Raw genomic sequence first — 12,106 nt, forward strand, 5'->3', positions numbered from 1 at the left:
TGAAGAAGTTGCAAGGGTCTTAGGGATGATTTAGGTAAGCCAATTAGTAGAGAATTGCAATAGTCCAGACCAGAGAAGATTAGGGTTTGAAGGGCGGTTTTGAAATCATGGGGGTGAAGCAGAGGTTTTAGGTGTTTGATTACATGTAATTTGTGAAATCCTTCTTTTATTTTTGAAGAGATGTGTATTTTATAGTTTAGATCGCTATCAATCCAGAAGCCCAAGTCCTTAACGTTGTCTTTGAGTTGGATGGTGGTATTGTCAAATTGGAAAGGTGGGATAAATTTTGGTCTGACATTATTTCTGGTGATTAGAATGTATTCGGTTTTGTTCATGTTTAAGCATAATTTGAGCTGTAGTAACATGTTTCTGATTGAATCAAGGAGTGATGCAGCACTGGACATAGAATCTTCAATGGAGGAGGAAATTGGAATGAGAATTTGAATATCATCGGCGTACATGTAATAGGTAATATCAAGTTTGGATAGGAGATGGCATAGCGGAATAAGGTAAATGTTAAACAGAATGGGAGAGAGAGCTGATCCTTGTGGTACACCAGTATTGAGGGGGATGGCATTTGAAGAAGAGTTGTTGTAAGAGACTCTGAAAAATCTATTTTTCAGGAAGGAAGAAAACCAACTTAGGGTTTTTTCAGCGAGACCGATGGTTTCCAGACTAGAAATAAGCAAATTGTGGTCCACCGTATCGAAGGCTGCGGAGAGGTCTAGAAGAATCAGTAAATATCCTTTTTTGTTGTCAAGACCTCTTAGAATTGTATTGGAAAGGTTGAGTAGGAGGGTTTCAGTGCTGTGGTTTTTTCTAAAACCAAATTGGGTGGGGTAAAGGATTTTGTTGTCATCCAAATGATCATTGAGTTGTTTCAGTACAGCCTTCTCAGTCAATTTGGCAAAGAAGGGTAGGTTAGAGATTGGGCGGTAATTATTAAGGTCGTCGGGGTTGAGGTATTTTTTCTTTAAAAGAGGAGTGATAGTGGCAATTTTAAGCATGGGAGGTAGCTCACCTTCATCTAGGGATTTGTTGATCATTGCTGCAATTGTTGGGGCTAAAGGATGAGCAATTTCCTTAAGAACTCGAGTGGGAATGGAGTCTAAATCATGTCGTGCAGGGTTGATTTTTTAAATCATTTTTTCAGTTTCCAAAATGGATATGTGTCTGAATTCGAACCAGGGAGAGATGTTATTTGTTGAGGTTTGCATTTGTAAAGGCAAGTTTGATGTAGAGTTGAGGGAATCTATGATTTTGGAGATTTTGTCGTTGAAAAAGATAGCTAAGTCTTGGCTTAGGTTTTTTTTGGAGACAGGAACAGTAGAGATGGCGTTATCTGTGATGAGGTTATTTACAATGTTGAACAAGGATTTTGATTTATTAGTGGAGTTTATTATTTTTTTACCATAGTAGTCCCGTTTTGTGTTTTGGATAGATTTTTTATATGCAGCTAGTTGAGTACGGTACTTCTGTAGAGTTAAGGGGAGCTTGTTTTTTTGCCATTCTTTTTCAATTTTCCTGAGAGCAGTTTTCATGTTTTTTAGGGTGGAGTTGTACCAAGGGTTTTGATTTTCTTTTTTGTTCTTCAGACGTTTGATTTTCTCTGGGTTAACGATATTGGCAGTTTTTTCAGTGATGAGAGACCAGGATTGAATAGCGTTATTTATGTTTGATAGATCAAGATTCGCTAGTTGATGTCCCAGCTCATGAAGGAGGAGATTAGTTTGAAAGGGAGGACGGTATTTGAAGATTTTTTGTTTGTTATTGTCGTTAGAAGGGAGGTTGTAGTTCAATTGAGACTTGCAAGATAGAAGATAGTGATCTGACCAGGGAACTGCGGTGTATAAAATAGAGGTGTCTGTGAAGAAACTGTTGGTGAAAATCAAGTCAAGGGCGTGACCTGCTTTATGTGTGGGGTGGTTTACTTGGGGGGTAAAGTTAAGACTTGAGAGCAAGTCTAGAAGGGTTTCGAAGTTTGGAGAACTGGGGATGGCATCAGAGTGGAGGTTGAAGTCACCCAGGATGATGGAAGGTTTTTTCGTGTTGATGTTTGTAATGAGGAATTCCAGGAGAGGAGAGATGTTGTTGTTTAGTAGTTTGGGTGGACAATATACAAGGCAAACTTGTAGGAATTGAGAGTCAAAGAGAGCTACTTCATATTGTTTTGGGAGGTTATGCGGAATCATTTTCATTGAGAGGTGTTTTTTTATATGAAATAAAAGACCTCCTCCTCTTTTGTAGGAGCGAGGAATTGAGAAGGTGTCATAGTTATTGTTAACTAGGTGGTTCAGAAGTACTTGATCGGTGTTTTTTAGCCAGGATTCTGTTATGGCGAGGAAGTCAGGTTTATTTTCTTGTAGTAAGTCGGAGATTAACATGTGTTTTTTTGATAGAGATTGAGCATTGATGAGGAGGAAGGTGAGACATACAAGGTTTTTGTTATTTTTCGAGAGGGGGATGTTAATAAGGTGTTTGCGCCTGATTTGGGATGGAGGGTTGGTAACAGACATCATCTTAGTGGTGGAAGAGAGAAGTTGGAGAGATGTCCGAGTGTGACTGCGGAAGCTGGAGAGATGTCCGAGTGTGACTGCGGAAGCTGGAGAGATGTCCGAGTATGGCTAGCAGAGGTTGAATGCGGAAGCTGGAGAGATGTCCGAGTGTGACTGCGGAAGCTGGAGAGATGACCGAGTGTGACTGCGGAAGCTGGAGAGATGTCCGAGTATGGCTAGCAGAGGTTGAATGCGGAAGCTGGAGAGATGTCCGAGTGTGACTGCGGAAGCTGGAGAGATGTCCGAGTATGGCTAGCAGAGGTTGAATGCGGAAGCTGGAGAGATGTCCGAGTGTGACTGCGGAAGCTGGAGAGATGACCGAGTGTGACTGGGGAAGCTGGAGAGATGTCCGAGGATGGCTAGCAGAGGTTGAATGCGGAAGCTGGAGAGATGTCCGAGTGTGACTGCGGAAGCTGGAGAGATGTCCGAGTATGGCTAGCAGAGGTTGAATGCGGAAGCTGGAGAGATGTCCGAGTGTGACTGCGGAAGCTGGAGAGATGTCCGAGTGTGGCTAGCAGAGGTTGAATGCGGAAGCTGGAGAGATGTCCGAGTGTGACTGCGGAAGCTGGAGAGATGACCGAGTGTGACTGCGGAAGCTGGAGAGATGTCCGAGTATGGCTAGCAGAGGTTGAATGCGGAAGCTGGAGAGATGTCCGAGTGTGACTGCGGAAGCTGGAGAGATGACCGAGTGTGACTGCGGAAGCTGGAGAGATGTCCGAGTATGGCTAGCAGAGGTTGAATGCGGAAGCTGGAGAGATGTCCGAGTGTGACTGCGGAAGCTGGAGAGATGTTCGAGTGTGGCTAGCAGAGGTTGAATGCGGAAGCTGGAGAGATGTCCGAGTGTGGCTAGCAGAGGTTGAATGCGGAAGCTGGAGAGATGTCCGAGTGTGGCTAGCAGAGGTTGAATGCGGAAGCTGGAGAGATGTCCGAGTGTGGCTAGCAGAGGTTGAGTGCGGAAGCTGGAGAGATGTCCGAGTGTGACTGCGGAAGCTGGAGAGATGTCCGAGTGTGGCTAGCAGAGGTTGAGTGCGGAAGCTGGAGAGATGTCCGAGTGTGGCTAGCAGAGGTTGAGTGCGGAAGCTGGAGAGATGTCCGAGTGTGACTGCGGAAGCTGGAGAGATGTCCGAGTGTGGCTAGCAGAGGTTGAGTGCGGAAGCTGGAGAGATGTCCGAGTGTGACTGCGGAAGCTGGAGAGATGTCCGAGTGTGGCTAGCAGGAAATGCAGACGAAGAGAGAGATTGAGGGACGGTTGTAGATGAAGTAATGGAGAATGTAGAATTCTGGGTAACTTTGAAAATTAGTAGTGTTGCAAGTTAATCAAGAGTTTTCATTGCTGGGCTTCATGAAACCAGGATGTCAAGATCAGAAGTGGGAGCTCGGATCACTAGAGAGACATAAGGCACTTCTGAGATATTTGTGTGTCACAAATGAGTTCAGGAAGTCAGACAGATTTTAGGCTTTTGTTGCAGGGGCTCGTGGAGTGGAAGTGGCCTCTAAGGCAGAAATCGCACAATGGATCAAAGAAGCAATTGCAGCAGCAGCAGCACACATAAATCAGAGGCAAAGCCAAGGTCCGAGAGCCTAAAAGAGCACTAGGCAAATGCTCAGGCAGCATCCTGTGCTCCAGTATGGCAGCAACATCTCTGTGTGTATTGAGAGAACATTATAAACTAAACTTTTAGGAGAAGAAGGACAGTATTTAATGCTGGAAACCTGAGAGCAGATCTAAGTAACCCCCCCCAGCCAGGATAGCCACTGCTTTTGGACATCCCACTTGTCTGAACCGATCTGCAGGACAAAGAGGAAGGTACAATTAAATCCTTACCTGCTAATTGTCTTTCCTTTAGTCCTGGCAGACCAATCCAGAACCCACCCCAGAAAGAGAATGGCAGTTAAAAAAAGAAAAAGATAGGCTGTGTGTGTGTGTGTGTGTGTGTGTGAATCTGTATATGTATGTATTACTTAACCCTTTCTTGGTGGATGGCATGTATCCTAAAGGCCCAAGAGGTGAGTCCTTTCTATAGGGGTGAAGGCTAACCTTCGTGGACCAGGCATTGGTAAAGGAGCAATTACCAAAGCAACAAATCTGTATGTTAGAAAAGTAAACAAAAGTAAGAGAAATAAGAATCCAATCTGGTTCACAAAGGAGGTGGCTGATGTAATAGAAGCAAAAAAAAAGCAGCTTTTAAGAAATATAAAGAATCCCAAAAAGTGGAACACAGGGAGGATTATCTGGCAAAACTGAGGGAGATGAAAAAAGTAATCAAGAAAGCAAAAAGTCAGGCAGAGCAAAGGATTGCCAAGGAGATAAAGCGAGGTGACAAAACATTTTTCAGATATATCAGGGAAAGGAGAAAGGTACATAGTGGTATAGTGAAATTGAAAGGGGATAAGGATCAATTGGTGGAGAGAGATGATGAATTAGCAGAAATATTAAACAAATACTTCAGTTCAGTGTTCACTAAAGAAGATCCTGGAGAAGGACCGTCACTTGTTATCAAGACTGTAGAAGGAGGTGGAATAGACGAAACTCCATTTATGGAAGATAATGTATTTATTTATTTATGTATTTATTTTTGGGTTTTATATACCGATCTTCTTGCATTGGATGCAAATCAAACCGGTTTACAGTGAAACAATTTAACTTGCCTAGGAGCATTACATGGAACAAAGAACATCGAACAAATAAGAGTGCTTATGAGCATTACAAAGAAAAACAAGGAACACTTAAACAATTAAACCTTTAAAAATCTTTGGTAACTATTTTTATACAAAATGTGGGAAAAGAGACATCAATGTTAAAGCGAAATCAGGCGGTTGATTGTCTTGATTGAGAAGGAATATTGGGAAGAGAGATTGAGGGCGGACACGGGGAATGGAAGGTGAGGTGGAGGGGCGGGTAGAAAGAAGGTGTGGGATAGGGGAGGATAAGAGGGTGAATTAATAACATATAGAACCAATCAAAGTTGTCATGGGTAGTACATTGTGGGCCATCAAGGAAACGCAAGGCTGAATAGCCATGTTTTCAGTTTTTTCTTGAAAGAAATCTGGCAGGGGTCTTGTCTGAGTTCTGGTGGGAGTGTGTTCCAATGGGTAGGGCCTGCAGTGGATAGTGCCCTATTACTTAGCGAGGATTTGGCTTGAGGGACGAAAAGGGTGCCTTGGTAAGCTTTTCTGATCGGTCTCGAGGATTTGTTGGTGCGTGGCTGAAATGTGAGATCCATTGGGGCTGAGTTGTATAAGGATTTATGCATGGTGGTCAGAACTTGATATAGAATTCTGTATTTGATCGGAAGCCAATGGAGGTTGTAGAGGATAGGTGTGATGTGGCTTCTCTTGTTAGAGTTGGTCAAGATCCTGGCTGCCGAGTTTTGTAACATCTGTAGAGGCTTAATGGTGGTAGCTGGTAGACCGAGTAGCAGAGCGTTGCAGTAATCAATTTTGGTAAGGATGATAGATTGTAGAACCAGGCGGAAATCTTGAGTGTGCAGGAGCGGTTTTAGCTTTTTCAGAACTTGTAGTTTAAAGAAGCAATCTTTTGTCGTGTTGTTTACAAATCTTTTCAGGTTGAGCTGGTTGTCGAGGAGCACTCCTAGGTCTCTTACGAAGGCTGAGTTTTTGAGGTTATTCAGGATAGTTGATGTGAGGTTGGAGGGAGAGTTGAGGACTATTTGTGGTTGACCAGTTATGGGTGAGGCTGTTTCTCTAGCCAAGGGGTTGTCTTCCTGGGAGATGATGAGGTATTCAGTCTTGTCTTTGTTGATTACTAAATTGAGTTTAGTGAGAAGGGCGCTGATTTCATGAAAGCAATTCTCCCAGAAGATTAAGGAATTTTGTAGGGATTTCTTAATCGGGATGATAATTTGGACGTCGTCCAAATTATCCAAATTAATGTATGGGAAGAGCTAAAAAAAACCTGAAAGTGGACAAAGCCATCGGGCTGATGAGGTTCACCCCAGAATACTGAGGGAACTCAGAGATGTGCTGGTGGGTCCACTGTGTGACCTGTTCAATAGATCGTTGGAAAAGGGTGACGTGCCTAGTGACTGGAGAAGAGTGGTGGTGGTCCCGCTTCACAAGAGTGAGCAGAGAACAGGCTGAAAACTACAGGCCAGTTAGCATCACCTTGGTGATGGGAAAATTAATGGAGACTCTGCTGAAGGAAAGGATAGTGAAGTATATACAATCCGGTAGGTTGCTCGATCAGAAGCAGCATGGATTCACCAGGGGAAGGTCCTGTCAGACAAATCAAATTGATTTCTTTGATGGGTGACTAGAGAACTGGATCAGGGAAGAGTGCGCGATATAATTTACTTGGATTTTAGTAAAGCTTTTGATATGGTCCCACACAGAAGACTCATCAACAAAATGAGAAGCTTGGGAGTCAGCTCAAAGGTGTTGGCGTGGATTACAAACTGGTTGATGGATAGAAGACAACGGGTGATGGTAAATGGAACCTACTCTGAAGAGAGAATGGTGTTAATTGGAGTGCCACAGGGATCTGTTTTGGGACTGGTTCTGTTCAATATCTTCATGAGCGACATTGCGGAAAGGATAGAAGGTAAAGTTTTTCTATTTGCGGATGATACTAAGATCTGCAACAGAGTGGACATGCCAGAAGGAGTACAGAGAATTAGACGGGATTTAAGGAAGCTGGAAGAGTGGTCGAAGATATGGCAGCTGGGATTCAATGCCAAGAAATGCAGAGTCATGCATCTGGGGTGTGGTAATCCAAAAGAACTATATGTGTTGGGGAGTGAAGAGCTGATGTGCACAGAGTAGGAGAGAGACCTTGGGGTGATAGTGTCTAATGACCTGAAGTTGACAAAGCAGTGTAACACGGCAATAGCCAAAGCCAGAAGAATGCTGGGCTGCATAGAGAAAGGAATATCTAGTAAGAAAAGGGAAGTGATAATCCCCTTGTACAGGTCCTTGGTGAGGCCTCACCTGGAGTACTGTGTTCAGTTCTGGAGACCGTATCTCAAAGGAGACAGAGACAGGATGGTGGCGGTCCAGAGAAAGGCAACCAAAATGGTGGGTGGTCTCCATCAAATGACTTATGAGGAGAGATTGAAGAACCTGAATATGTATACCCTGAAGGAGAGGAGGCACAGGGGTGATATGATAACCTTCAGATACTTGAAAGGTTTTAATGATTCATGGTCATCAACAAACCTTTTCCGTTGGAAACAATTTAGTAGAACTAGGGATCACAATTTGAAACTCCAGGGAGGAAGACTTAGAACCAATGTCAGGAAATATTTCTTCACTGAGAGAGTGTTGGATGCCTGGAATGCCCTTCTGGAGGAAGTGGTGAAGACTAAAACTGTGGATTTCAAAGGGGCATGGGATAAACACTGTGGATCCCTAAAAGGCTAGAGGATGGGAATAAATAAAAAAGCATAACCAGCACAGAGTGGTAGTTACTACCCTTAAGAGAAACATGGGGGTAACCTGTATGGAGCGGCAGTTACTACCTTGGGAAGCTTGCTGGGCAGACTAGATGGACCATTTTGGTCTTTTTTGCTGTCATTACTATGTTACTATGTTACTATTTGAGTTCTCTCATGTGTGTGTGATACCATAACTCTTGGGTGTAGGTACCTGAACAGATCAATTTTGACTCACAGCCTGGGTATTCAAATAATATTTTACTGGGAATTGTAATAATGCAATCATGATGCGTAGAGAAATTAAAGTCCATTTGCTTCCAGGTTTGGCAGAAAGAGTACAGGATATTTACATTTCTTCTCTTGTGTATGTGTCCCTCAGTGTGGGAAGTTGAGATATTGGGTCCCTCTATTTTGAAAGAGTGAGTATCCTAATGTGGCCAGGGGATTCTAGCTGTTTGTAGGTTCCCTGGTGCCCACAGTACTTGAGATCCACATCACCTGTCCTGAACTCCAGCCTGTCTGTGGTCTTGCATCCCGGGGTGGGGACTCCAATTAGGGAACTCCAGATGTGCCTCTTTTCTCCTTCTCTCTAATCCAGTTCTCATGGGATCTTTCAGGGGGAAAGGCCTACTCTGGAAACAGATCTTAACCCAGTCCTTGGCAAGGAAGGAGGCAGAAAAATATTTCCTTTCCATTAAATGGTAGAAGTTAACTCAAATGGGGACTCTTGTGATGAGCTCTGCAACCTGTTCTTGGCTGGGTGAGAAGAGTATGCAGATCCCTCCTGCACTCCTAGAGAAGGGATTTCTGCCTCCCAGAAGGAGCAGGTCTGGACAGTCCCAAAAGTGTATCACAAAAGTAGGAAGAACAGACAAAAAACTCTTCTCAGGTCCTTCTTCCCTAGTACAAGGCACTGGCAGGGCTTTGTCTCTCACTTGCTGTGCTAGGTTGGGCCTAACTCAGAGAGCGCACAGAAACACTTCCTCTCTCATTGAAACTAAAACCACACTGCCCTCACTACGGCTAGGCTCACCCTCCCATACCAGAAAAGGAATCTACCACCTAGGCAAACATAAGGGGGAGGTGCCTTAGGGAATGGTATGTTCCTCCTAGCTGTTACATATAGAGAAATGACGGCAGAAGAAGACCAAACGGCCCATCCAGTCTGCCCAGCACTTTTTTTTTTCTCAAACTTATCTGTTACTCGTGGCTCTTAGTAACCTTTTGGTTCTATTTCCCTTCCACCCCCACCATTAATGTAGAGAGCACTATTGGAACTGCATCTAAGTGAAATATCTAGCTTAATTAGTTAGGGGTAGTAACCGCTGCAATAAGCAAGCTACACCCATGCTTATTTGTTTACCCAGACTATGTAATTCAGTCCTTGTTGGTTGTTGTCTGTATATAGATCCACTTTTCTTCATTCCCCCTGTCATTGAAGCAGAGAGTTATGCTGGATATGCATTGAAAGTGAAGTATCAGACTTTCTCTTCTGCCGTTGAAGCAGAGAGCTATGCTGAATATGCATTGAAAGTGAAGTATCAGACTTTTTCCCCTGCCGTTGAAGGAGAGAGCTATGCTGGATATGCATTGAAAGTGAAGTATCAGACTTTCTCTTCTGCCGTTGAAGCAGAGAGCTATGCTGAATATGCATTGAAAGTGAAGTATCAGACTTTTTCCCCTGCCGTTGAAGGAGAGAGCTATGCTGGATATGCATTGAAAGTGAAGTATCAGACTTTCTCCCCTGATACTGCCTCTGTTTGTTTTTAGCTTTGTCAGAGCAAACTGAAGAGCTGAGGCAGCACCAGACCCTTTTATGGAGAGTGAAGTCAGCTCTGAATTTTTTGTGTCTCCCTCTGCTGGCTGGAGGACATATCCCACTTGTCTGGTCTGGTCTGTCAGGACGAAGAGGAATATATTATTTTTATCAAATGAAAATTATATATAGTCTACAATGGTATGACTTATGTATGGATTGATTTCATGAAGATAACTTCTATTAATGAAAAGCTATTTAACTAGGCCTGGATTTGTCAACAGGCACACTAATGCCTAGGGCAACAAAAATCTGGGGGGGGCGGCAGGCTGAAGATTTTCTGCCTTCCAGCTGTGCTGAATCTCACGCAGGAGAAAACAGCTTTTTTTTTTTTTTTAAAAATTATTTATTTATTGAATTTTTCAAATTAGTATATGGAACAAAAGTTCAAGAATAGACATCATAAATCAGGATTAAAAATATAAAGAAACAAAATCAAAAATACTATTTTTTCCCTTGTGTCATTGTTTATAGGAAATTGAGAGATCCAAAATGTAATTAAAGCAGAAATATTAGGAAAATACAATCATGTATAAATTACATATTGCTTCAAAATTAACCAGTGCCTTTAAATGCCATCCTTCTCCCTTGGAATTTACTTTAAATGCCATCCTTCTCCCTTGGAATTTACTTAGAATGGGAGTCGAGATACACTGGTTCTCTTAATATATATATATATCGTGAATTCTGATAAATAATCAAACAATAGCATGGATATCGGAGCATTTACTTAACCCCTCTCGCAAGAACGTCTTCCCTCATGGCTATAAATCTTTTCCTTTTAGTCTGTGTGTTCTTGGTTATATCCGGAAAAACGTTTAGTGGATACCCATAAAATTTAAGATGTTGATTGCGAAAGAAAGTTCTCAGGATTAAATCTCTATCTGACGAAGTAGCAAACTGGATAATTCTTCCACAATTAGCTCATGGGATTTTTCCAATATGGATGTCAAATCAAACGAGAGATTTTCCTTCTCATCCTGTTCTTGATTTTTCCCTTTATCAACTTGAGGCAAGTAATATATTCTAACAATTGTTGGCATTGCCTGTTCAGGGATTTTAAGCACATTCAGTAAATAACTCAAGCAATTCCCAATGAGCAAGTAATCTAAGCTTAGGGAAATTGAATTGTTTCTTCTTAGGTAATTTTCAAGATTTTCCATTTTTATCATCTGGAGATTTTCAGATTTAATCAAATTTCCTTGAATTTTTTCCAACCCTACCATCTTTTGTTCAACACCCATAATAGAAGATTCCATTTTTTCAACTCTGTTTTCTATATTCTGATGTTTTTCAATACTTTCTTTCACTATTAAAGTCAATGAAGTAATCGACTTTTCCATCGATGAAATAGCCTTCAGGATTTCTGCTGTTACTTTAGTTGGATTAAGTTCAGGGACTTCACATACTACTCGTATTTCCCCTTCTCCCTTTCTTTTTTCCAAAGGCTCACCTCTTTCCTCAGTTCGATGTTGTGCTTCGTCTGCTCGACCCCTGCAGCCCGTTGACTTTAGGCTCTCCGAAGGTAGTGTACGTCCGTTACTCCTTCTCTGGGTGTCTTCCTCCAAAGTCGTTCTTTCCTCCAACAGAGCAGCTGAAATCAGCTCAGGTCCCATATTCCCGAGCAGGGGATCCGGTGTGGAAGGCGCGCCTGGGCTCAGTGATGTCTCAACGGCCAGGGGGCTCAGCGTCTGCTCTCCGCTGAAACCGCCAACGGCCCCTCCCTCAGGCAACGTCTGCACCAGTCTGGTGAAGACTTCCTCAATCCGGGGCTGCCTCGTAGTTTGAATCGGAGTTGAAGTAATCTCTCTTATTTTTGCTTTGTGCTTCATGTGTGGCATTATTGCCACCAAAGATTTCAGGAAATAGATATATTAAAGGAATTTAAGCAAAGTAGAAAGATAAACTCCGGAGCTCGGTATCAGCCGTTCATTTGTCAGCGGCCATCTTGGATCAGCTTTCTGATTCTTGATCCAGCCCCCTGCTCTCCCAGAGAGTGAGTCTGGCGCAGAACAAAGTGGATCATTTTGGGGAGGTTAGGAGGGACTGGGTGGGGGAGCTCTGGGGGGATGAGAGGGGATCACCTGGGGGAGCAAGCGTCTGTATGTAAGGGAGGGAGGCCATGTTTTTGTGTGTGAGAGAAAAGGGATTGGCGCTGGGTATGCTTGTGTGTATGTGTCTGTGCCAGATTGGGTGGGAGGTTAGAGAGGGGATGCATGGGAGAGCAGGACTAGAGCACGGAAGGGACCTCTGCCTCCTCCTCCTCACCTCTGCCCCCTTGCCCTCCCCACTACATTTATATCCTCTCTCCTTTGATCTTGGATTCTATCCCCAGATCCAGG

This window comes from Rhinatrema bivittatum, chromosome 9 (assembly GCF_901001135.1).
Source record: "Rhinatrema bivittatum chromosome 9, aRhiBiv1.1, whole genome shotgun sequence".
Lineage (NCBI taxonomy): Eukaryota > Metazoa > Chordata > Amphibia > Gymnophiona > Rhinatrematidae > Rhinatrema > Rhinatrema bivittatum.